This window comes from Pinus tabuliformis, chromosome 1_1 (assembly GCF_031772625.1).
Source record: "Pinus tabuliformis cultivar Carrire ecotype Pingquan chromosome 1_1, CPIR1, whole genome shotgun sequence".
In the NCBI taxonomy this organism is placed as follows: Eukaryota; Viridiplantae; Streptophyta; class Pinopsida; order Pinales; family Pinaceae; genus Pinus; species Pinus tabuliformis.
Window position 1 is genome coordinate 720356175 of NC_142297.1, and position 23519 is coordinate 720379693.

The 23519-nt window shown below is 39.0% G+C and overlaps 1 protein-coding gene across 4 annotated transcripts in view; it reads left to right on the top strand.

Moving 5' to 3' along the window:
- The window catches only part of LOC149215921 (uncharacterized), a 77701-nt gene that overhangs the window by 44878 nt on the left and 9304 nt on the right, over positions 1-23519 (top strand). The window contains exons 2-4 of one of the 4 annotated variants that reach the window (XM_089392637.1): positions 8991-9113; positions 9302-9461; positions 9578-9597. The gene's annotated coding sequence lies outside the window, so the exon portion shown is untranslated. Of the gene's footprint in view, positions 1-8990; positions 9114-9301; positions 9498-9577; positions 9598-23519 lie in introns of those variants that run through there. The other 3 variants (XM_089392636.1, XM_089392635.1, XM_089392638.1) reach the window with 3 other exon arrangements.

Here is a 23519-nt window from a genome sequence, read left to right on the forward strand (position 1 = left end):
ACTTTGGTGTAGGGAAGACCGTGGCTAACTTGCAGAGGTATGTGTATTGGCCCAAGATCCAAGAACAAGTAGCTAGGTTCATAAGGGGATGCATGCTTTGTTGTACCAACAAGCCTAGCAATAGGAAACAGGGTTTGTATTATCCCTTACCTGTAGCTACTTGTCCTTGGGAAAACATTTCCATGGACTTTGTGGGAGGTTTACTGACAATCAGGAAGGGACAAGACTAGTTGTTCATGGTACTTGACAGGTTCAACAAGATGTGTGTTCTGATGCCATGTAAAAGGACCATCAACAGACAAGAAGCAACAAGCTTGTTCTCTGGACAGGTGTGGGTACACTCTGGGATACCAAGGAGCATCATTTTAGATAGGGATACAAGATTTCTCAGTGCATTCTGGACTACATTGTGGGACAAGATGGACACGAAGTTGAAGAGATCTACAGAATTCCATCCACAAACAGATGGGCAAACAAAAGTAGTCAATAGGACTTTGGTATAGCTTTTGAGGGGTTACAACCAAAAGAATCTCAAGACCTGGGATGAAAATCTGGTATATATACAACATTCTTATAATAGAGCTGTCCACACTTCTAAAGGAAAGTCCCCATTTGAATCTTGTTTTGGATATTTGCCACTTTCACCTTTGGATATTGCATATGGGCAGCAAGGAGTGAAGCAAGACATTACAGGAGATGCTTTGAGGGCTGAAAAATTTACAAAGAAGATCAGGCAGATCCATCTACAAGTATAGGAAGCATTGCACAAGTCATAGGTAAAGTATAAGGCCAGGCTTGATCAACACAGAACATTCAAGGTGGGAGACAAAGTATGGCTACAATTGAAAAAGGAGAGGCCGCAGGGGCCTGGTAAGAAAATCAAGGCTCTAAGGTATGGTCCCTTTGAGATACTGGAAATGGTGGGTGATAATGCCTATCGATTCAATTTAGCACCATATATGTGCATTTATTCAGTTGTAAATGTAGAGAATTTGAAACTCTATGAGCCTTCCATGCTAGATCAAGAAGAGGAATATGTCCTACCTTTTTGTGGAGGATTTGGCACCAGACGCTTAGGTAGAGGAGGTCAAGAACTACATGACAAGGGCAACAAGACCTTTGGCAGATTGGGTTGACCAGAGAGAAGGTGGAGGAAAATTTTCCTCATCTCATTCAGTGAAAGCTTTTGGGGACCAAAAGCCTCCCAAAATGGGGAGGTGTCATCTGAATTGGATCATTATATTGTTTGTCATCCATCTCGATGCATTTGGAGTGGAAAAAGTGGAGGAATCAGCTCATGGGACCGTTTTTGCTTGCGGGACCCAGTTTAGCGAAATGAGGTCCAAAACCTTTCGGGAGCGTTTTGAGGCATCAAACGACGTTTTTTGGGGGTAAAACTTTTCCGCTTAAGCGCAACATCTTTTTCATGACATTCTACACACATAGAGGTTTCCAACGATGCAAGAATAACGCCAATCAGAGTATGTATGCAAATGTTATGCCACTTAGAAGTTGACCTTCCTGTTTTCACACCTATAGTTTGGGAGGATCTCGTATCAGCCCCCATTATTCATGGAAAAGGGGCTACCCACGTGTTTGTGATGTAAAAGACTTTAGAAGAGTCTATTTTGTAACTCTAGTTAAGAGTTGATGTAGTCAAACTTAACCACTAGTAGGTTACCGGGCCACTAGGAGGAAGAGTCATTCCATTCTTTCGAGAGCATTTTGTTCCATAGTTGAGCAAAGATAGCAAGGAGAGATAGGAGGTAGAGCACATAGAGAGGATCTGTGCACTGTAGTAGCCCACGGGCCATAGACATTACTTTTTTGTATCTGCAGCCATATTTCTAGACAGAGAAAGAGAGTGAAGCGACCTCACATTCCAGCTGGGTTTTCTCTCGAAAGGGTTTCCCAGAGAGTATATCTTGTGTATTATGTGTGTGTGAGTTTATTTTATAGTTCTCTGCTTTTTTGCTTGATTTACTTTTACATGCATCCACAATAAAAGACGAGTAACACAGTATGTAGGCATGTCAGCCAAGGCCAAAACCTCTCACCTCTTTAGAGGAAAAGCCGATCAAAATTCTTCTTCTAGATCTTCAATTGATGAGTACCAAGATCATGACACAAACCCTTGACTCTAGTATCCTCCCAAGAACCTTGTCACTATCTTTGATGCTCTGCCTCTTCCCTTCGACTTTCCTACTTGATCTGGAACTGCTCTCCTCAGCTCCTAGAGAAACTCGGTTTCTATCCTTCACACTGCTTCATCTCGATCTCTCCTAGAGACACTCAGTCTTTATGATTTCACTGGCTTCCTCTAGAGAATCTCGGTCTCTAGATCTCTATCTCAGTTATCCAGAACAAGTATCCAGAAGAATCCCTTCTTTGCTATCCCAGAAGAAACTTCTCTTTCGCTTGCCTAGAAGAAACTCTCCTTCGTTGACCCCAAAAGAAACCTCCTTCGTTGCCCTAGAAGAATACTTCTTCGTTGGCCCAGAAGAATCCTTCTTTGCTGCCCTAGAAGAAAACCTTTTTCACACTTCTCTTGTTCACCTCTTCTTCACACTTTTGCTTGATTGAATGCAAGTCGAGTTGCTTGCCTCTAAGTGAGGCCGGGTGTGGCTATATATACACCTCCACACATGTCCTTTAGGCCGACATGATCCCTAGAGGTTAGGCTTACTTCTTCCAACATGTTCTTCCATCATTGTAGGTTGACTTGAAGAGGATAAGTGACAAGGTCTTAGAGGCTACTTTACATAGACAATTTTGACCTTTTTACAAATTGTAACATGACTTCATTACATGACAATGACTCTATCATTTTATGACTAGATGATAAATAATTCCTAAAGACTCTCAATGGGAGTCTTGACTCAAAAACAAAATCTGTTGCTTATGAAACCCATGAAGCAAGTCAATATAATAAATTTATTTTTTCTTCTTTACATCTCATTACATAAAATCATAATTACATGTCATTATGAAGACCGAACCTAGTTACACTTTTCAATAGGATTGATGCGAAATAACACTCCTACATAGAAGTTGACTTGGAGGTCACTTTGGACATTACAATACTAATGATATGATGGGATCAAAATAAGTAGACTTTGATATTTGTAGAAGGTGGTTGTCAAGTTTTTTGGACTAGCGAAGTAAGAGTACAAAACACCGGATAGGGTCTTCACGCTCACTAGCTGCTCCTTAGTCCTTCAAGGACACAACACTTTGAGACTTCTTGCCCACTGTTGCTCCTTAGCAACTTCTTCCAACTATTGTCTTCTTGCGTTGCTCCAATGAAGACAGATGTAGGGCAGGAGGGCTGCCACCAATCACTGTCAAAAATCCTACTCCAACAATGAACTTGGGCTAGTCAAACAACTCCCTTTGACCTCCTTTTAGCCTTCAAAGATCAGTCATTGAGCTCAACAATCTTGCCTCTCCTAGTAGACCTAGTGTCCTTCCTAGTTCTACACTTCGGGCCCACAAGGATCACTTTATCACTGCCCTCCAACAATCCACAAGTGTCCTTCCAACTTCTGTCTAATCTGGACCAGTGTTGTGAACATCTCGATAACATCCTGATTTTATCTCGAAATCACGATTTTTTGGCCTAGTTGATGTTTTCCTATTTTTAAAGATATTTTTTATGGTACCTTAATTTTTACCAATATTTTCCCGATTTTTATGATTTTTTGGTTTTTTGAACCCTTGCCGATTTTATCTTGATCCCGATGTTCGCAACATTGATCTCGACCTATCCATTAGCAACAACATCAACTTAAGCACAACCACACATACCTCTTGAGTTGGTGTGACACTGTTGTAGATTCTGTACTCTGGTTAGGGCTGATATGACAATTACTTCAGCCTTGTTCCTGCTCCAAAACCCCTATACTTAGTTGTGGATCCCCTCAATACTCATGCTGCTACCCTTCGTTGGCCCTTAGGGCTAGTTTGCACCCTTTTAAGGCCACTCGGCCCCCTCAACTAGGTTGGTAGAGAACCTCGGCCCCTTTTGCTCATACAGTGAGCCTGAAGTGCGGCCTGTTTATGAGAGGATTTCCACCATGAAACACCCACCTAACTACCCAGAAAAACTAACATAAATATTCGGCCTTCTCTGAACTGAATCTACCCATCAAACATAGAAATAATAACCCAAAACAAGTGCCTTTCCTTCCCTAGCTGAGCTTCAAACTTTTGTGACCTTTTTCAAAGGTGTGCTACTATGAAAATGTTGCAAATTGGATGCTCCTTTGAGGTCACACAACCCTTTTATTTATATGCTTCATGTGGGTGTTTGAACAACCCTCCAAAAGGCACCATTAACTCCAAGCAGACTTGAACTTGTTGACAAATTAGCCCACCTAAACATATAAAAATTCATAACTCTCTTTGTAGACCTTTGGTTTTGATGATTTTCGTGACCCCTTGTTCCTTTTAGGGTCCTCTATCAGCTTCATAAGTCAAATCAATTATAACCCTTGTGGTTTTGGCCCCACATCGTTCGGTACAAAACCCCAAGCTTGGGTTCTAGGCCCACAAAGCACATTTTTGGTGCTCCTTCCTCCAAAAGCTGAACCCTAGGGCTTGGAGTACCTCCCAAGCTATCAATATCAACAATAAAATACCACACATGTGGGTCAATATCCTCCATAAGCATGACATCATGCCCACTTTGGGTCATAAATGCTGTGAAAGTGCATGAATGGGCTAGTGGGATGTCTCATCATCATAATCAACTCCAATCATTGGGGGAAAGCCCTCAAGAAGTGCTTGAAAATGCCTCAAGTGTCAAAACCATGCTCTGGGTGCCCTACATCACCCTCTCAAGGGCTAGATGGATGGCATGGCATCATCTCTCTTCAGTGTTGGGGCTACAAGTGCAAGTGCAATCCCTCCCTTGTCATCTTGGGGATAACCATCATCATTTGGACTCCATATCAAGCAATGCCCATCAAGTAGTGTCAAGGCTAACCTGGGGGCATGATGGGTTCACTGGTTACAACATCTAGAATATACAACACCAAGCAAGAGCAGTTTAGCATTTCAACATCTAGGGTTGCTTTGAGGTGTTAATCATCTGCTGGAGTCATCAAAGTGCATAACGCTCTGCTCTGGAGGGGCAACGCTGCATCTGCAAGGTCATCACTGCTCTCTGAAAGTTAAAAGGGCCTGGGCATGATATGTAGTGGAGACGTATAATGTGTGAAGGACCACCTGGCAAAACCATCACAAAATCAAGTGAAAGTCACCAATCATTAGGGACAATGATCATGGATGCATCACAGGGGACCATACTTAATTGTTAAGGGCATAATAATGCTTCAAACTGTGATCACCTTCAAATATGTAACTAGACCAAATCCTATAATAATGTTCCCTACTTGTGTTTGGGATGGTTAGATGGTTAACCATATTAGGTTTTTTCAGCCCCTAAGGGGAGGTAACATGTCCTAGGTTAACCCATCAATCTATAGATGCTTGTGATAATAATGACAATGAATGGGAAAGACATCAAGGCAATGTGCCATGGTCATGGGACCAACTGATGGAGGTTCATCATCTTGAGTGTATAGATGTAAGGAGGGAGCAATTGTGGAGGCATGAGTTACCCCTTTCCTTGGCTTGCTTTTTCCACCCCTCTGGTGCTCCTTTTACTTCTTTCTAGTAATGCTTTTGTAAGGAGCATAACTTAGGTGTCCAATCTTGCTTTTAATTATTTAATTTTTATTTACACTTTAATGATGAGGCGATTTCTCGCTCATCAGGCATGGGACATGCAAGGGTTCTTTTATTATGTGACGGAGCATCAAGTGCTTAGGAATTGGGTGAAGGCTAATGAAGGGGGTAGAGCTCATGCTAGGTTTTTGCATACACGCAAAATAATGTCCCGACCACCTTTTGCATTTTAACTTTCTTTTTCTTTCGTTATGGCCATTTTATGCTTTTTCCTTTCTTTTAGTTGCATCAACCGCTAGGGCAATGTTTATGGTCCAAACTCACGGATGAGGATATGAGGGTGCCTATTCCATTCAACCAACAACAACAAACTGAAGGATGGATATGAAATCTGGGGAATGGTGGAAAGTGCTAAGTATAGAAAAGTTATGGACATGCTACATTAATCTAGTTCTCCCTAGTAGTGCCCCTCCTATAACCCCAAGGCCTTATAGGAGGTCCCATTGGACTAGGGTCAAAAACTAACCTCCCTGATAAGGTGAGAGAACAGGTTTATGGTCAAGATTGATCAATCATCCAAATCACCCCTTATTCCATGTTAGATAGCCCAAAACATTAAGTAAAAGCACATGATTGCAAAATGGATATAGTACCTGCCGAATGATGACCCGGCTTCCTTCAATAGGAATAGCAGATGGGGAGAGGTGTCTGATTGGTGCAATGGTGAAGGAATATGGAATATCATCATGTACTGAGCCAATGCAGTGTGCAGTGTTGCTGGCTGGCTGTCCAATGAAGGAATTTTTTTCCCTTCCTATGGAATTACTCACTTTTCGGTTGTTAACAGGCATCATTGGACATTCTATATCTTACTGGGACGCAGTGTTGGTCTTTCATCTCCAACATGTGTACTTTTATTGGAATGGCATGGTTCCAGACTATTTTTGACTACAGGAAAACATGGCATTGTTTATATTCACTGCTAGATATATTTGCTTCTAGAATCAAGAATATTGATAACTTGAAAAAGGTTTTTATGTAATTTTTAAATTGCACCGTAAACGAGTGCATTTTTTGTAGAAGTCCACACCCTCATTGAGTTGGCCACCTGGAGGATCAACCTTGTGAGCATTGTGGAAATATTTTCTCCTTCTCCCCTTGTATTTGACAGGAAGGAATGATATAAGTGATTGACAATGAGGCTTCTAGTTTGGAATCCCTATGATTCAAGCATGCATGAACGAGTCAGAACCACATCGAGAACCAGAGCCTCGAGCTTGAGCTAGAGTTAGAGTTGTAGCCAAAGTAAAAGCCATGAGCGTGATTCATTTTTGGTCATCTTCAAACCGACATTAGTTTGCAGTCATCTTATAATTGCCATTTGCGAGCACTTCCAGTTTGCAGAAGACATCAACTTCCAGCTAAATTAGGAAATGTTCTGGGAATTGTTGAGCCCTAGAGCCGAGTTGCAGAGTTGGTGATCAACCTTAAACCACCATTTAGTAGAAGACTTAGGATTTTGCTAACCATTGGGTTTGTGGTCATCCCAAAACCACCACATTTAAAGAGCACATTCGGCCAATTGCAGCTGTGCTCATCTGTCTACTTGGACTCACATACACCCCTTCGGATTAAGGGGGGGTATGTTAGACACCTAATTTGTCAAGGTTATGGTGGGGAATGTGAACCATCACCAGAGTCGAAGAGACCTTGGAAGATGAATCCAATGGTCAGAAATAATGTATTAAATGTTGTATCATATAAATAAATGCAATCCACACTAACTTTCTTTTACTCTGGTTCATGCCCAACATTGAGGAAAATTTTGCTATTAAAATTCTGTGACCTCAGGCTAAAACTGGTATTACCCTGTCTGATTGTGCTATATCTGACTAATTACTAATTTCCAAACAAAATTTCTACGACCAAGCATGAATGTGGAAGTTTGGGTTGTTACTAGATTTAGAAGAGGTCGACCTGGCTTTATACATCCTTGCATGTATAAATGATATTTACAAGAAGGAAGATGAGGTTTTATGAGAAAAACAGGCTAGCTGAAATGAAGTGTATTCCAAGGCATACCTGGTCAAGGAAAATTGACTAGCATAAAATATTTAGAGAAGAAATACCTCTAAGCTGAAATGAAGAAATACTTTTAATATTGTAGCTGAAATGATGTATATTCCAAGTCAAACCTGGTCAAGGAAAATCAATTAGCATAAAATATTTGAAGAAGAAATACTTCTAATGACTTTTTTTAATGGATTATTCTTGTTTCGTGAATTATCATTTATGGTGTTGTCTTGCTTCAATGTCTAGTGTCACTAGCTTTTCAAAGAGAAGTGGCACTATCAGTGTGGATTTATCACATCCATTAACTTAGTGAAATTTTGAGTCTGGGAGAGATCTGATCTAAACATTTATGCTAATTTTATGATACTGGGGTTTATCTGTCAAGTTACACATGGATTTGTATGGATTGATGAATCTAATCTCATTACATCTGCATAGGTGGAAAATTTCATGCATCAGCATATTTTGAAATTGTGGATGTCATAGATGTCCTACTTTGAATCTATTCTCATTACATCTGCATATGTGGAAAATTTCATGCATCAGCATATTTTGAAATTGTGGATGTCATAGATGTCCTATTTGCCTTTGTTTCATATCTCGAGAGATAAAGAGGAAGTTAGGGAGTAAGCTGTGCTGAAAATGAACCAAAATGCAGCAGTTATTTTGGCAAACTTGTTGATGTGTCACATGGTCCATGATATGGGAGTAGGCGTAGGTCAAGTGTTTGATCTGCTAGCCAGGGCGAATGTGAGTTAGTGAGTCAAGCTCACTTGCAATCTGTATCACCTCGGTTTGACTGTTGAATCAAGTTCTACGTACTGGTAACAATGTTCTCCTATTCTAGGGCCATGACTGATAGGGGCTTGAGGGTACGCTTGAATCAAGAGGGTTCTTATGGGGGGTTAATCTTGAGAATGGATTTATATCAGTTCTGGAAATTTTAATGCCAGACATGTTCCACTGTACTACCTTCATCTTCTGTATAATATCAATCACATGATGTTTTCATGAAAGATAACATACATCTTGGAACATAAACAATAGAGTGCTTGGTCATTGGCCTTTACTGTCAAGTCCTGATAAAATAGGTGGAAAAATTCATGCATTTCCTGATTTTGAAATTGTGGATGTCCTACTTTGTCTTTGTTTCAGATCTGGGGAAATAAGTCAATCCAGAAGAAATTGGATGTGGTTAATGAAAATCATTATTATTTTCTTTTCAGTTATCAAGGAATAAAATATCAGAGGAAGCTTGCTATGGTGGTGGAGTTATCTTGGAAATAGTGAGCCACTTTCTAGTATATACGGGTGCTGCCCACAGGCTTTTGCTGACCGAATCATAATTTGTAATATGTTATAACTGTCAACTAATTTTTTTTCAAGTGTTTCCTTTTTCTTTCAGAATGTTTAAAACTACACCTTTTATTGATTTATAGGATCTAAGATTATTATTGTTCAATGACAAGCTGTCAAATTATGTCTGGAAATTCCAAATTTGCTGTCTGTTGAAATTTCCCATTGTTTGTGGCTGTAGTTTCCCCTACTTATTCTTACAGCAATGGAATGGAAGTCAAAGGCTCAACTGAGTGATAATTTTACAAGGGGATTACTTCCAATTTCAACTTGTTCTTTCTACAAGATTGAAGCTTAGTCTTCTGGAGAGAGCAAAACATGCACTCTTTTTCAATGGCCTGGTGAGTGACAACCAATTTTATATCTTAATTGTTTCTTATTTAATGGAAGAAAGGATGATATTTTTGCAATAAAAGTTTCTTAATGTTTACTGTTCAAGTTTTTCTACAATTCACAGGTGGAACCCAGATGAAATTCACCATGAAGGTGTGATTTGATAACTTTTTTTTTGCGCTGCCTTGAGAGCAACATTTGTTAGTGATAAAAGCTGCTGGTAAAGGTAAATATGCCCAGTTTAATCTCTACATATATTGAATTAAGGTCAACCCACCCTTAGATTAATGGGTTCAACTTTGCTCTTATGCCTTTCAAAGATTGTAAAGATTGTCTTGGTAAGCTTAGTGGTTATGTAAAATTATTGTATACTACCACAATTCCATTGTTGAAGGAACTCTTAATAGAACATCATAACCTGTCAGCAAATTATATTATGAAAGGAGATTATATGATGTTGATCTAAGACAGCACCCCTTCTTCTGGATCCATATCTGCATCCAGATCCAGAGAGGTTCCATGCGACTTAGCTTAATATATATGCAACCTTCAGGCATGCTATTCTATACTTATGTGGTAATTGCCACATTTGCTAATATTCTCTTTACTGGTTACAAACTTACAGCTCAGATACTCCATGTTTATTTATTATAACTGGTGTCTATGGAGGTTTACTTGAAGAGTTTGTTCAAACTTCAAATCTGTCCTAAACTACTGGAAGAGGTAAGCTTATATCTCCTTTTTGGTCTTTGGAGTACCACTGAGTTCAATTATCCCTCTGCCCAGAGAAATTTAGATTTGTGAAGTCTACAAACTTTTACACCCAGTTTGACCTCCATAAATATTTTGGTCAGAAAACAAATGACATAATACTTTTGGAAGGTATGCCTTATTCCCAGGGTTTTTCTAGTTCCTTCTATATTGTGCACTCTTTACTTGCTGCTCAAAGGACTCTGAGGGTCATCACTAATAATGTTGGACTGTATTCCCTTGTGTTGTTCTGAGCTTCTTCCTGCTTCATTCAATGCTATATTTATAGAAGAGAAGGCATATATTATTGTTCCCTTGGTTGCATGAGCAGTTGAGAATTCATCCTTGGCTGTGCCATTGCAAAGCTATGTTTGTATGTTATAATTTTAGCGTTGGCTGGCTACATTTCTTTTTCCTTTTGCTCCAATAAAAAACTTAAAAGCCGCCAATTCTATTCAAGTAGGAAAAAAATCACACTTATAATGTGCTGTTGCATTTGCAGATCAAAAGAGGGACATTTTTATTGCCTCCTATCATCTACAAAATCCTGGAAAAAGATCTTTTATTTAAGGTACATAAATATGTAGGTTTACGATGACAGGCAAAAAATCCCAACAGTCTTTAACTTGGGTCTATACATTCTAAAAACAAATGTATCCATAGCATCATCTCATAATTAGTAGAAAGCATTTAAAAAACAAAAAGCATAAATTTTGTGCCTCTAGGGGGCCAATGAAACCTCCAACAATCTTTAGTTCATATCCAAATCAATTCCAAAGTATAAGTGGATTTGAACTATGATCTTCGCAAAATTCCAACAACTTACCACTAGACCATAGGCCATTACATTCTATATAATGGAGCAAATTTATTTTGAAAAGGACACAACGATGCCTTTTATGAAGAATAAAGGCCATAAAACCCTTTTATTTGTGGGAAAAGGTTGGGGAAAGTGTTCCAACAGTGCTATAGTCTTCTTGTTATAAAGGTCTTAAAGACATTTTTATTCCAAGTTGGAGATCCTTTTAATGTGAGAAGATATTTTGATGTATTTTTTGCATATTTTTAATGAATCAAATGCTCATTGGAAGCAGACCCGGAGACGTAGTCCAAGAGGGGTGAACTCTATTAATGACTTGTTATTATTTGTCTTTCACATTGCTGTTTATTTTGCAATTTCATCCTTTAAATGCTCATTAAACCTTATTAAATTCATTTAATTAATAAAGTTACATACAAAGACAATTTAAGCATTTAATTTTGGACGAAGTTTTGGTATCAAAGCAGGTTTGATCAAGGATTTGCAGAGTGTTGAATGGTAACCAGGTCTAGTCTCAAGTGTAGAGAAGGTTCACTTGAAGAGTTTAATCTCTAGATTGGTACAAGACAAACATTTCCATGACGAGTAATGGAATGTGAAGGGGGAAAAGGCCTCACCAAGTCTGAAAGGGCATTTTGGCAAGTCTTTCTTGACATGAAAGTGATGGAAGAAGAGCCGTAGAAAGAATGGAGAAAAAATGGAGAAGGCCCTATTCAAGTTAAAGATTGGCTCAAATTCCTCCTCCTCTTGTTTCTTCTCCACCTCCATCTCCATCTCAAAAAGAGCAACCAAAGAAGACCGATTCTGAATTATCTTTGTTGAAATTAGATGTGGAATTCAATTTGCTGATGTATAATTGTGAACTTGATGCAGAGAAGTAAGATAATTGGATCAAGCAAATTGAAGTCTACTGTACAGCGTAAAGAATTGCGGATGAAGCATTAATGGATTGGAAAAATATAAGACAAGGTAGAGGACAAAATGTGCAAGATTATACTCGAGTTGAGAAAGAGTGCATTAACACTGAGCATTTTTTTTATACGCTCCTTTGAAGTATATTGGTGGGTTGCGTAGTTATTTGAGACATACTATTCTTATGTTCAACCCAATTAATCTTGATGAAGTTTGTGTCCACACTATTGACATCGAGTCAAGTGGAAAGAATGCCCTTGAAATCTTTTCAAAGAAACCAATTTAGCCAATTGCAAACCAGAACAATGAAAAGGATAAAGTCAAAAGAATAGTTACAATGAAAAAAGGAGGCGAGAAGCTATGACGTGATGATCCCAAGTGTTGGACGCTTTATTCAAAACTAAAGTCAAAGTGGTTAAAAAATATGAAGGGTAATAAGAAGACCAGTGCTACATGCCAACATGATCTTGGATTAGATTTAGGTGATGAAACCAAGATCATGACCATGCAGATACAAGTTATATCTTATGTTGTTAGTTATAGCTATATCACTCATTCTTAAAAATCCAAAACTATGCATTGGAAAAAAAATGAGCTTTTTCATATTAGAGTCATTTCAAAACATAAAAAGATTTGTACTCTTTGATAGTGGGTCACAAGCTAATCTTATCATTCAAGAATTTGTTAAAATATTTGGACTTGAAACTAAGCGCTCATCCAAAACCTTATCCTTTAGGATGGTTATGTGAAAATGCTAAGTTATAGGTGTCTAAATAATGAAAACTTAGATTTGCAATTATGTCCAATTTCATCAATGAGGTAGAGTTAGATGTCGTACCACTTGATATTTGTGGGATTATTTTGGGAAGTCCATATTTATATGATATGAAAGCTATCTTTAGGGAGGAGGACAAGTATCATCTTATAAAAGATGGGATTCAGTGATCATGAGATCCCATTAAATGAAGGTGAATTTGACTGTTGTTCCCACAATGAAAATGCTAGTAAATGTTAGAAAAGTTGTACTAATGATTGTAAAAGCTAATGATGATGTTAGATTTAATGATTTAAGTTGATGTGATCCTAAACATAAAGATGAACTAGGTAAGATTGTTTCTAACTATGGTGAAGTGTCTCAAGATCCTAAAGGATTACTTCCCAAGAGATATTGTTATGAATATAATTCATAAAAAATGACATAAATAAAATTAATGTAAATCTTAAATAATCAAATATTAGTTATGTTAAATAATCTTTAAGTTAAGTGAAAAGGCATGTCTAAAAGACATGCCTACTCACGAAAGGTCACCTACTGAGGTATAAAGCAGGGATTCATTGTAACACTCAAATCATCTTATATCAACTTGTACATTTTATAAATATTAATAAATTATTATTATTAAATAAGTGCATGTGCAAAAATTAAAGCATGTCGAAAGAAAATCGATAATAAGGAAGATAATAGGGACAGTGAAGAAACGAAACAAGTAGATGTACAATATCATAACAATGAAAAAGAAATCATCAATGAAAAACTACCATTTGTGACTCCGGAGAAAGAGCAAGTTGTTGTAGATATTGACAATGAAAGGATATTAGATTTATCCTTGTTGAAAAAAGATGTTGATGAAAATCTGCAGTCAGTGGCTCTTGAAAAAAAACAAGTTTTTGGAGATATAGAATCTATACAAGAGGATATAGTGCAAGTGCTCAGTAGAGAAGAGAGGAATTTGAATTCAGACCAAGAAACGGAGTTCTCATCTAGGAAGAGAAAGGCAGAAGAGAACGGCCCCGTGGATTTGAAGGTGGAACATGCACGGAAGTTTCTAGAGGCCTTTACCAATGAGCAACTATTAGAGATTGTGCAGGAGGATGCGAAAGAACATCGGGATGTCAGGGAGCAAGTGCGGAGAATAGCAAACAAGAACAAGGCTATCAGAAAATTGTTTGTGCAGGGTCTCAGCTGGGAGACAAATTCAGAGTCACTCAAGGCAGTCTTCTCCTAATTCGGTGAATTGGTTGAAAGCGTTGTCATCGTGAACAAGAGCGTCGACAAGAGTAAGGGTTACGGCTTCGTTATCTTTATTGACATTGATGGTGCCGTCAACGCCTTGAAGGAGCCCAACAAAAGTATCGATGGCCGCATGGCAGTGAGCTAGATTGCCTTGGCTGGCATTCGCCCTTCGCAACCCCACGTCAACATTAATGCGCAGAGGATTTACGTGGGCAATGTTCCGGAGGGCATGGAGGCCGATTGTCTTTTTAGTTTTTTTTTTTCTCAGTACGGTGATATCGAAGAGGGGCTGCTTGGGTCTAATAAGCAGACGGGCAGGTCGAGGGGATACACCCTCTTTATTTTCAAAACAGTGGAGGCAGCCAAACTTGCTCTGGAGGGGCCGGTCAAGACAATAGACAATGGGCATCAACTGTCTTACAAGCTGGCAATTGAAAACCATACTGCGAAGTTTTTTTTTTCTCAGTACGGTGATATCGAAGAGGGGCTGCTTGGGTCTAATAAGCAGACGGGCAGGTCGAGGGGATACACCCTCTTTATTTTCAAAACAGTGGAGGCAGCCAAACTTGCTCTGGAGGGGCCGGTCAAGACAATAGACAATGGGCATGAACTGTCTTACAAGCTGGCAATTGAAAACCATACTGCGAAGTCCCGCAGGTTCAATTTGATGACAATTGACAATGGCTCCGATATTCAATCATTCAATCAGACTGGAATGCAGGTTGGCATTATTGCTGCGAATAGTTTTGATAATTCGTTCTTTGGGGTTAACCAGGGTTGGAATCTATTGGCACAACCGCCACATCAAGGTTGGAGCGTGCCCAACTCTAATGCCAATCACGTTGTCGATGTTAATGCCAATTATAACTTCATGAATAAAAAATCTCCTCCATGTCAATATGCGGTTAGTCAAGTTGGCGGTTATGGCTGGGGTCAATCGCCGGCAGGAAATGGGTGTGCATATGGATCTCAGCCGACTCCAGTCGCACCTAAGCAATTAAATCAACAGGCCACTGTTCTGCTAGCGAAGCGGCAAATCTGTGGGCACTATTCCCACTACAGCGAATAATATGCAAACCCGCTCAAAGACCCCACTGTCGTCTGTCACTGTGTTTGCTGACCTCGCTCTTAACTTTGCCTCCGTTATGCTCTTTAGCATCGTATCACCCAATGCGACATTTAGTCGACGCTGGTCAAACAGCGTGACCCAAGCATCCTTTGGATCACGTTCTTTGATATTTTTTTTTATAAACTATTTTATAATAAAGTTAATATAGTTTTAATAAAAAAAAATATTATATTCAAAAAACAGTGTTTAAAAAAATTATCATTATATATAAAAAAAATAAAAAAATAAAATAAAATATAAGGGAATGTCACTGATGAGCTATAAGAGGATGGCTAGATTATATACATCGAGACAAGATGACAGATACTAATAAAGCTTTGAGGACAAAGCTTCCGAAGGAAAGGGCTATGTTATGAATATAATTCATAACAAATGACATAAATAAAATTAATATAAATATTAAATAATCAAATATTATTTATTTTAAATAATCATTAAGTTAAGGGAAAAGGAAAAGGCATGTCTAAAAGACATGCCTACTCACGAAAGGTCACCTGCTGAGGTATAAAAGCAGGGCGTCATTTTAACACTCAAATCATCTTATATCAATTTGTACATTTTATAAATATCAATAAATTATTATTATTTAATACCTGTGTGTATTTTTTACATTCAAGTCTACAAGCTATCAGTTTTCTTGCTTCAGCCATAGTTTTTATGTTACAGATATATACAACATGAGATCCAATGGCAACATTATGCTCCTCTTCTTAACATTGACATGTATAGGTTTCCAATGATTGAGAATGAATAAATCAATAAGCAAGTCGAAGATTTGCTTGAGAAAGGAATCATCCAACCAAGTACTTTTCCATGTAGATTGCCCATTGTACCCGTACTAAACAAAGATTGTATGTGGAGGACGAGTGTGGTTTTTTAGGAATTGAACAAGGTCATGGTGAAGAATCCTTACATCAAATCATAATTTTTGAAGTTTATATTTGAAAAATTGCTTTAAAAACAAGACAAGGTCTATTTGAATGGCTAGTCACGTCCTTTGCGCTTTGTAATGCTCCTACTACTTTCATGAGAGTTATGAATGGTGTATTTAGGCCATTCATAGATGATTTTGTAATAGACTATTTTAGATAACATCTTGATTTCAAGTCAAAATTTGGAAGATCATGTAATGCATGTTAGGAAAGTCTTGGATGATTTGAAAAAAGAGAGAGTGTGTTTCAAGATGTCAAAATGTGAATATAGTAAAACATTTTTAGTTTATTTAGACTATATTGTAGGAAGTGGTGAATTGAAAATTGATCCCCCTAAAATTTAAGACATGATGAAATGGATTAAGATTAATAATGTAAGAGAAGTTAGGAGCTTCTTAGGAGTAGTTCTGTATTGAAGGAAGTTAATTAATAACTTTTCATTTATTACATTTCCTTTACATGCTTTGATAAGCATTAAATATGCCTTTCAATGGGGAGGCAAACAACAAAATGTCTTCAAAAATTTGAAAGAGAAGATCAATACAACCCCAGTTTTGGCATTGCTAGATTTACAACCATTCAATATTGAAATTGGTGCAAATGATTACGCGATGATGTACTGTGAACACAACAAAGAAACCAATTTGTTACCATTTTGAGACTTTCAATGGTGCAATAAGAAACTATACTACCTTTGACAAAGAATTGTATGCTTTGGTTCAAAGTGTGAAGAAGATGGGCAAAGAGACAATCATCCATACATATCATCAAATTTTACAGTATCTTCAATCACAATCCAAGCTACAACAATTACATAATTTTTGGTGGGTGGAATTCTCACAACAATTCCATTTGGTCGTTAGGTATAAGAAATGTATACAAAACAAAGTTGTTGATATCTTGTCAAGACTTTCGATTATTGCATTCATTGTTTTACAACATAGTTCTGTAGTTCATGAAATTTATATCAAACAATATGCTAGAGATGAAAATTTCAAGGATGTATAGAAACATTAATCCAAGGTACTCAAGTAGACGAATTGAATTGTTGTTATTGACCTTAGATGAATGAAAGTGTGTCCAAATATGTAAAATGATGTGTCATGTGTGATACTAACAAGCCAAGTAACAAAAAAATTGGTTTGTACATGCCACTTTCTATACCTTCTCGTCAATGGGAAAGTGTGTTTGAGGATTTTGTAGGGGATTTACTTGTCTCTTGAAAAGGTCGTGATTACTTGTATGTGGTAGTGGATATATTTAGCAAAATGTGCCTTGATGTGCTGTAAGAAATAGGTGACAGTAGCAAAGACTGCACATATGTCCTCTTAGAATATTTGGGTTCATTTTGGTTTTGCCTACATCCATTGTATCTCATCGAGACTCTCACTTCCCTGGGAAGTTTTGATCAACTTTATTTGTGTTAATGGACACCAAGCTTTAGAAAAACTTTGTTTTTCATCCATAGACCGATGAACAAGCATAAGTGGTCATCAAGACAATGATACATTTATTATGAGGGGTATTGTAGCAAAAATACCAAGCTTTGGGATGAATAATTGCATTATGTACAACATGCATATAATCGTGCCACACATTCTTCAATATAGAGGTCTCTTTTCTCATTTTGAGATGTGTTTTGGATATTTTCCCAAGTCTCCTTTGGACTTTACTTTTGGACAAGATTTAGTGGGGCTTGGACATAACGATACATATAAAACCTCAAAATTCACTTAGAATATCCAATGGGTTCATCAAGCTGTACAAGAACAATCAGGAAAGAGCCAAGCCAAGTATAAGGCTAAGCATGACAAGCATCAGGTCGATTATCATTTTCAAGTAGGTGATCAAGTTTTGCTATTTACTAGCAAAGTACATCTTAAATATAAAGGTAAACAACCCAAACCAATCAAGTATGGTCTGTTTATAATTTTGGAAAAGACTGGTGGCAATGTTTTCTTGTTAAATTTACCTCCATATATGTAGCTATATTGAGTGGTGAATGTTGAAAACTTGAAACTATATGAGTCTCTTATGATTATGGATGAAGGTGAAAATGTTCAAGTTCCTTTTGTTGATGATTTTTCTCCTAAATACCTTGATAAGTTGTAGGAAAATGTTATTATTGACAAAAGGATTAGGAGTTTGCGAAGAGGTGATATGCAATATTTTTGTATGGGTCTAAAAGGAATACATCTAGGTAGAGTGTGATGGATGGAAATTGGAAAAGTGAGGGAGTTGTACCCTCACTTGCCAAATGAAAATCAAATTTTTAGTGGTATGAAACATTTTAGTGTGGAGGATTGATCATGGAGGATTTTGACAATTGATCGATATTATTGGTCTCAAATGTTGATGAAAAGGTCTCTACATTGAAGAGGTTGTCAAGAGGTTTGCAATGCACTTTGAATGGGCTCAAATGAATATTGTATGCAAAAATTATGGCATTGGGAAGTTGAAGGCAAAATAGGGGTGGTACTGACATGTGGCATGGTGATTGGTTGACATATGGACCAATTGACAACTAACACATGGATAAATTGAAAGGTTCTTAAATGACACTTTATGGGTAAAGGTTGAAATTCCCAAGGCATTTGAAAATATATTTTTTTACCATCCAAACCATTAAATATTTTGGAACTTTGTGCCTCATATGGATTGACATCAATAAAGTCAAACATGGTTCACTTGTACTTTTTTTCTTTTTGTGCTACTCATGTATATTATGTGTTTAACCATGATACTTTTTATGGTATTAAAAATCCCATATTTTATGCCATGCCATGTCAAAACGTAAGAGGATAAATTATTGGATTTGAATCATGATCTCCTCCGCAAAAGTTCAACAACTTACCACTAGACCATAGGCAATTACATTAATATATATATTGGAGCAAATTTCATTTGAAGAGGACATGACAATGCTTTTTAGTAAGATAAAGGCCATAAAGCCTTTTTATTTGTAGGAATAATTCAAGGAGAGTGTTCCAATAGTGTTATAGTCTTCCTAGAAGTGCCCTAAAGATATTTTTATTGTAGATTGGAGATTCTTTTGATGTAAGAAGACATATTGATGTATTTTTTTGGTCTTTTTAATGTATCGGATGCTTACTTGAAATAGACATAGATGCATTAAAATCAAATATCATGATTATGAAAGACATGAAAGCCATGCAGAAATGTAAAAGTGGTGATGCAACATCACTCTTTTTTTGTATATACAAGTTTATTTTATTTTATTTAGGGTTAAAATTCAAACATTTTTCAACAATGGTATTAAAGACCAAATATCATGACTACAAAAAGACATGAAAAAACATGTTGAAATGCAAAACGTTAAAATTCAAACATTTTTCAACAATGACATTAGAAAACCAAACATCATGACATGAGAAATACAAAACTTAGCATTTAAAGTTTTTCTACTTTCTATCTCTTTTCTGGTTTTTTTTTTTGTCAATCAAGATGCTTTCATTAGATTATCAAAAAGACGTAGAGTACAAAATTCATCTCAACAGGCCCCTTTCCCTCATTTCGACTAGACTTGTTGAGATTGGGACCTAAAGGAAAACATAGACAAACAATGACATTCTTTATTTCCAATAGGCCTATTAGCCTTGGCATACATAGACAAAACATAAGAGAACCCTGAATAGGAGGCAACATATTAAGGAGGTGGGTTGGGAGGAATGATAGGAGGAGCAACAAAGTAGCCCATGTGTTCATGCATGTGAAAATCAATATGCTCCACCCTCGCTTCCAAGTTGCGGAGGTGGTCGTTGGTGCGTCGATGCTGGCGTCGAAGACTGTCCAGCTGTTCCAGAATTTTGTTTTGACTATACTGGCTATCGTTGATGTAAGCTACCAACTCGTTACGATCCTCATATCTATGCTCCCTCAAAATGTCCATGTTCACTTGGACGTTGCGCTGCTGGGTCGCAATGGACTCGAGGGTGGCTGGAGCAATCACATGGCTTGGGGAATGGGTTGGAGAGATAGCAGATGCCTCCTCTGTTTCCCGATTGTTAGATGTGTCTGCAGGCGAATGATTGCCCGGGTTCGGCTGCTCAACATGGCGGTGATTGCCTCCCCTCGGTGAGGGTGTCCCCTTTGACGCGACATGATGTCGAGCTGAGGCTGCTAGAGGAAGGGAGAGGCTGGAAAACAGGAACCACAAGAATCATGTATGACCCAATATTCAAACTTGTAAAAACACCATTGTCGAGATATATAACACCATGCAATACAACACCACACAAGAATCTTGGTGGATGACACGAGATTGTAGTCCCAGGGCGCGCCTAAGCGTGGGGCTTTCCTCCACACCCAAAACTGGCCGATAAAAACACCCCAACCCTTGGACACAAAGAATTCCCACCACCTGTTTGACACCGTGCTCTTAGACTCGCCTTTGTGGTTGCTGAGGGGCGCAGTGCGACTATGGACTGTTGATTTGGGGTAGCATCGGATGTGCTTTAAGCCTCAAATTTTGCAGGGAGGCTTGGGCACAGGTATTCCAAAGAACCCATAAAGCATTTTCGGAAATTCCACCGAGAAATGATTTTATTAAAATAATTAATATTTTTAATGGGGTTCCTAAGTCTAAAGTTAGGAAAATTAAAATGTTAATGGGTATTAATCTAATCAGGGGTGAAACTTCTAGAAAAAGCCATGGATCAAGTCAAAACGATCTGAGCCTTTGATTAAGATGTAATCTAGGCCGTTGGTTGTCCAAAAGAAAGATATAAGAAGGGGCTTGAGGGTCATTTGGAAGACACAGAGAGATTGAGAAAATCGATTTTCTGAAGTGAGAAGTTCTCAAGAGGAAAATCGATTGAGGAGATCTTGTAGCAGAGGGGTAGTGAAAATTCGGGAGAAGGAATTTCCGGAGAGTACAAGGCAGAGAGAGGACAGACAGACGTCCAGAGGAAGGCTGACGCTGACACACGCAATGTTGACGCAGAGGCAACTCAGTCCTTGAGGGGAAGTCGAGTTTCTGCTGAGGAAGTCGAAGTTTAGTTACCGGAAGCCAGGGTGTGAGTCTGGGAGGCAGAAAGTCGATTTCTCAGCCAGTAGAGGATCCAGAGGAGAGGCAACATAATACCCAAGAGGGGTGACGTAGTTCTGCACAGAGGCCACGCAGAGGGTGACGTAGAGCCTCCAGAGCAAAAGGATCAGTCACTGATTCTCCAGTGATAGGGTGAGATCATTTCACCACTTTTGTTCAATATTCTCTCTATATCGGATTGCTAGTTGAGCATCCTAGAATTGTACTCAGAATTTTTTCCTGCATAATAAACCCTCATAGCTGCTGCATCGGTTTTGCCGCATTGGGTTTTTCCGGGGACGTTTTGTCCAAAAATAACTGTCCTGTGTGCTGTATTTTTCTTTCTTGCTCAGTGTTTTGTTTCCGCATATATGTAAATTAAGTGAAGGCTGCAAATGTATTTGCTTCGATATTTATTATAGAACACAATAAATAACTTGCATGATTTAAATAAGTAGGAGAAGTAACATCAACTTGCTGCAATAGGGATTCCAACTTAGGAATTCTCACATGGTATCAAAGCTAGTGCAGGTGAGACAAGAAGACAAAAACCAGAAACGCTAGTGTAGGTGAGACAAGAAGAGCAAAACCAGAAACCCCAGCGCCGAGTAGAAGGGGAAATCGAAAAGCTGCAGGAGGCAACAAGTCAAAACCCCAGAGGGTTTGAGCAGTTCTAGCCAGAGGGTCGAAAATTCGAGGTAGTCTCTCTCCGAGTGAGTTGACGGAGAGAAAGAGCTTCCAGTTTGAATTTTGCCGCAGCAGAGGGAGCAATGTCGAGCCTCAGCGTGAGGAGCAGTTGGTGGACGTAGATTTTTCAGTATGCAACTTTGCTGGGCTGAGCAGTAGAGGAGAAACAACTTACCAACTCCATCAGGGAGTGCGTAAGTCAGCCTAGGAGCTACACAGTAGGGAGAAAGAGGGAGTTGTTCGACAATTTTCGGAGGAGATGACAACCAATGGCTTGAGGGAACATGACAGGTTGGACGGGGCTTCCAACTTATGCCATCTGGAAGGCTAGGATGACTTTCCTTCTAGATGAGCATGCCCTCAAGATGTATGTTGATAATGTGGTAGTTGTCCCAGTGGATGCAGATCCGTTGAAGAAGTACAGAGCTGAGATGGCTAAGGCGAAGAGGATGATCCTGGATGGAGTTAAGGATCACATGGTGTGCCATGTTGCAAGCAAAGGGACCGCTAAGGAGATGTGGGATGCCTTGGCCACATTGTATCAAGGATCTTCTGAGCAGCGGAAGATATACTTAGAGCAGAAGTTGAGATCTTCTCAGATGCAGAAGGGTGAACGTGTGGATCCGTTCCTCCCGAAACTGAAGGAGACTCATGATGAGCTATCAACTGCAGGACATACACCTCAAGACTTGGAGTCAGTAAAACGGGCTCTAAATTCTGTCTTAGATGATTGGCAGCACTGGACAATGCAGAAGGGAGAACGTGTGGATCCATTCCTCACGAAACTGAAGGAGACTCGTGATGAGCTGTCAGTTGCGGGACATACACCTCAAGACTTGGAGTTAGTAAAACTAGCTCTAAATTTTGTCTCAGATGATTGACAACTCTTTGTCCAGAGTATCCTGGGCAGAGCAACATTTCCAAATTGGGACGAGATGTGGGCAGCTCCTAAACAAGAAGAGCTGAGGAGAGACTTGCTCAAGGTCAAACTTGAAGGGAGCAGCAACAGTAGTGGGTCGAAGCCCAAAGTGGAGGAAGAGGATAACACAACCCTTGCATCGTAGGGACAATAGGGATAACAGAGACGAAAGAAGGACGTCTCCAAGGTGAAGTGCTTCAGTTGTGGCGAGATGGGCCACTATGCATCTCGGTGTCCTTTGAAGAAAAAGGACAAGGATGCGAAGCATGATCCCAAGGTTGCAACCGCGAAGATTGACGAGGAGGAGTTCGCCATGAAAGCAGAGATACCTCCAAGAGGGAGGTGGGTTGATATAGAGCTGTAGTCAGGAGGAGTGCAGATGAGCAGGATCCTTGAGGAGCCCACCTCTTGGATCATTTCCTTGCTACGAGAGTCCATGATCAGTAGTTGTGGGATGGTGGAGTTTCAGTGGGTGCCATGGAGTGTTGATGCGTCAGATGTAGTGGCTAGAAGAGCCAGAGACTGTGCAGCGCAGAGAGGCAACAATGCAGGGAGGCACAATGCAGAGCTTTAGCTACGCAGTAGCTTCAGAGGCAGCAAGGGACTAGCAACAGTCAGGATTTCAGCACCGAGGAGTATCCACTGGATACTTGTCTAGTTTTTGGGTGTTTTCAGTTGCTTCTCTCAGCAATTGAGTTGCAATACAGATGCAATGTTAGCAGTGGTAGTGATAGCAACATAACAGATGCAACATTTGGGAGGAAGATGCAGTGTTGGGTAATAGAACTTAGCAACAACATGAATGCAGAGGGAGCTCCAGTACATATGTAACATTGATAGTGGCAATGTCAAAGGC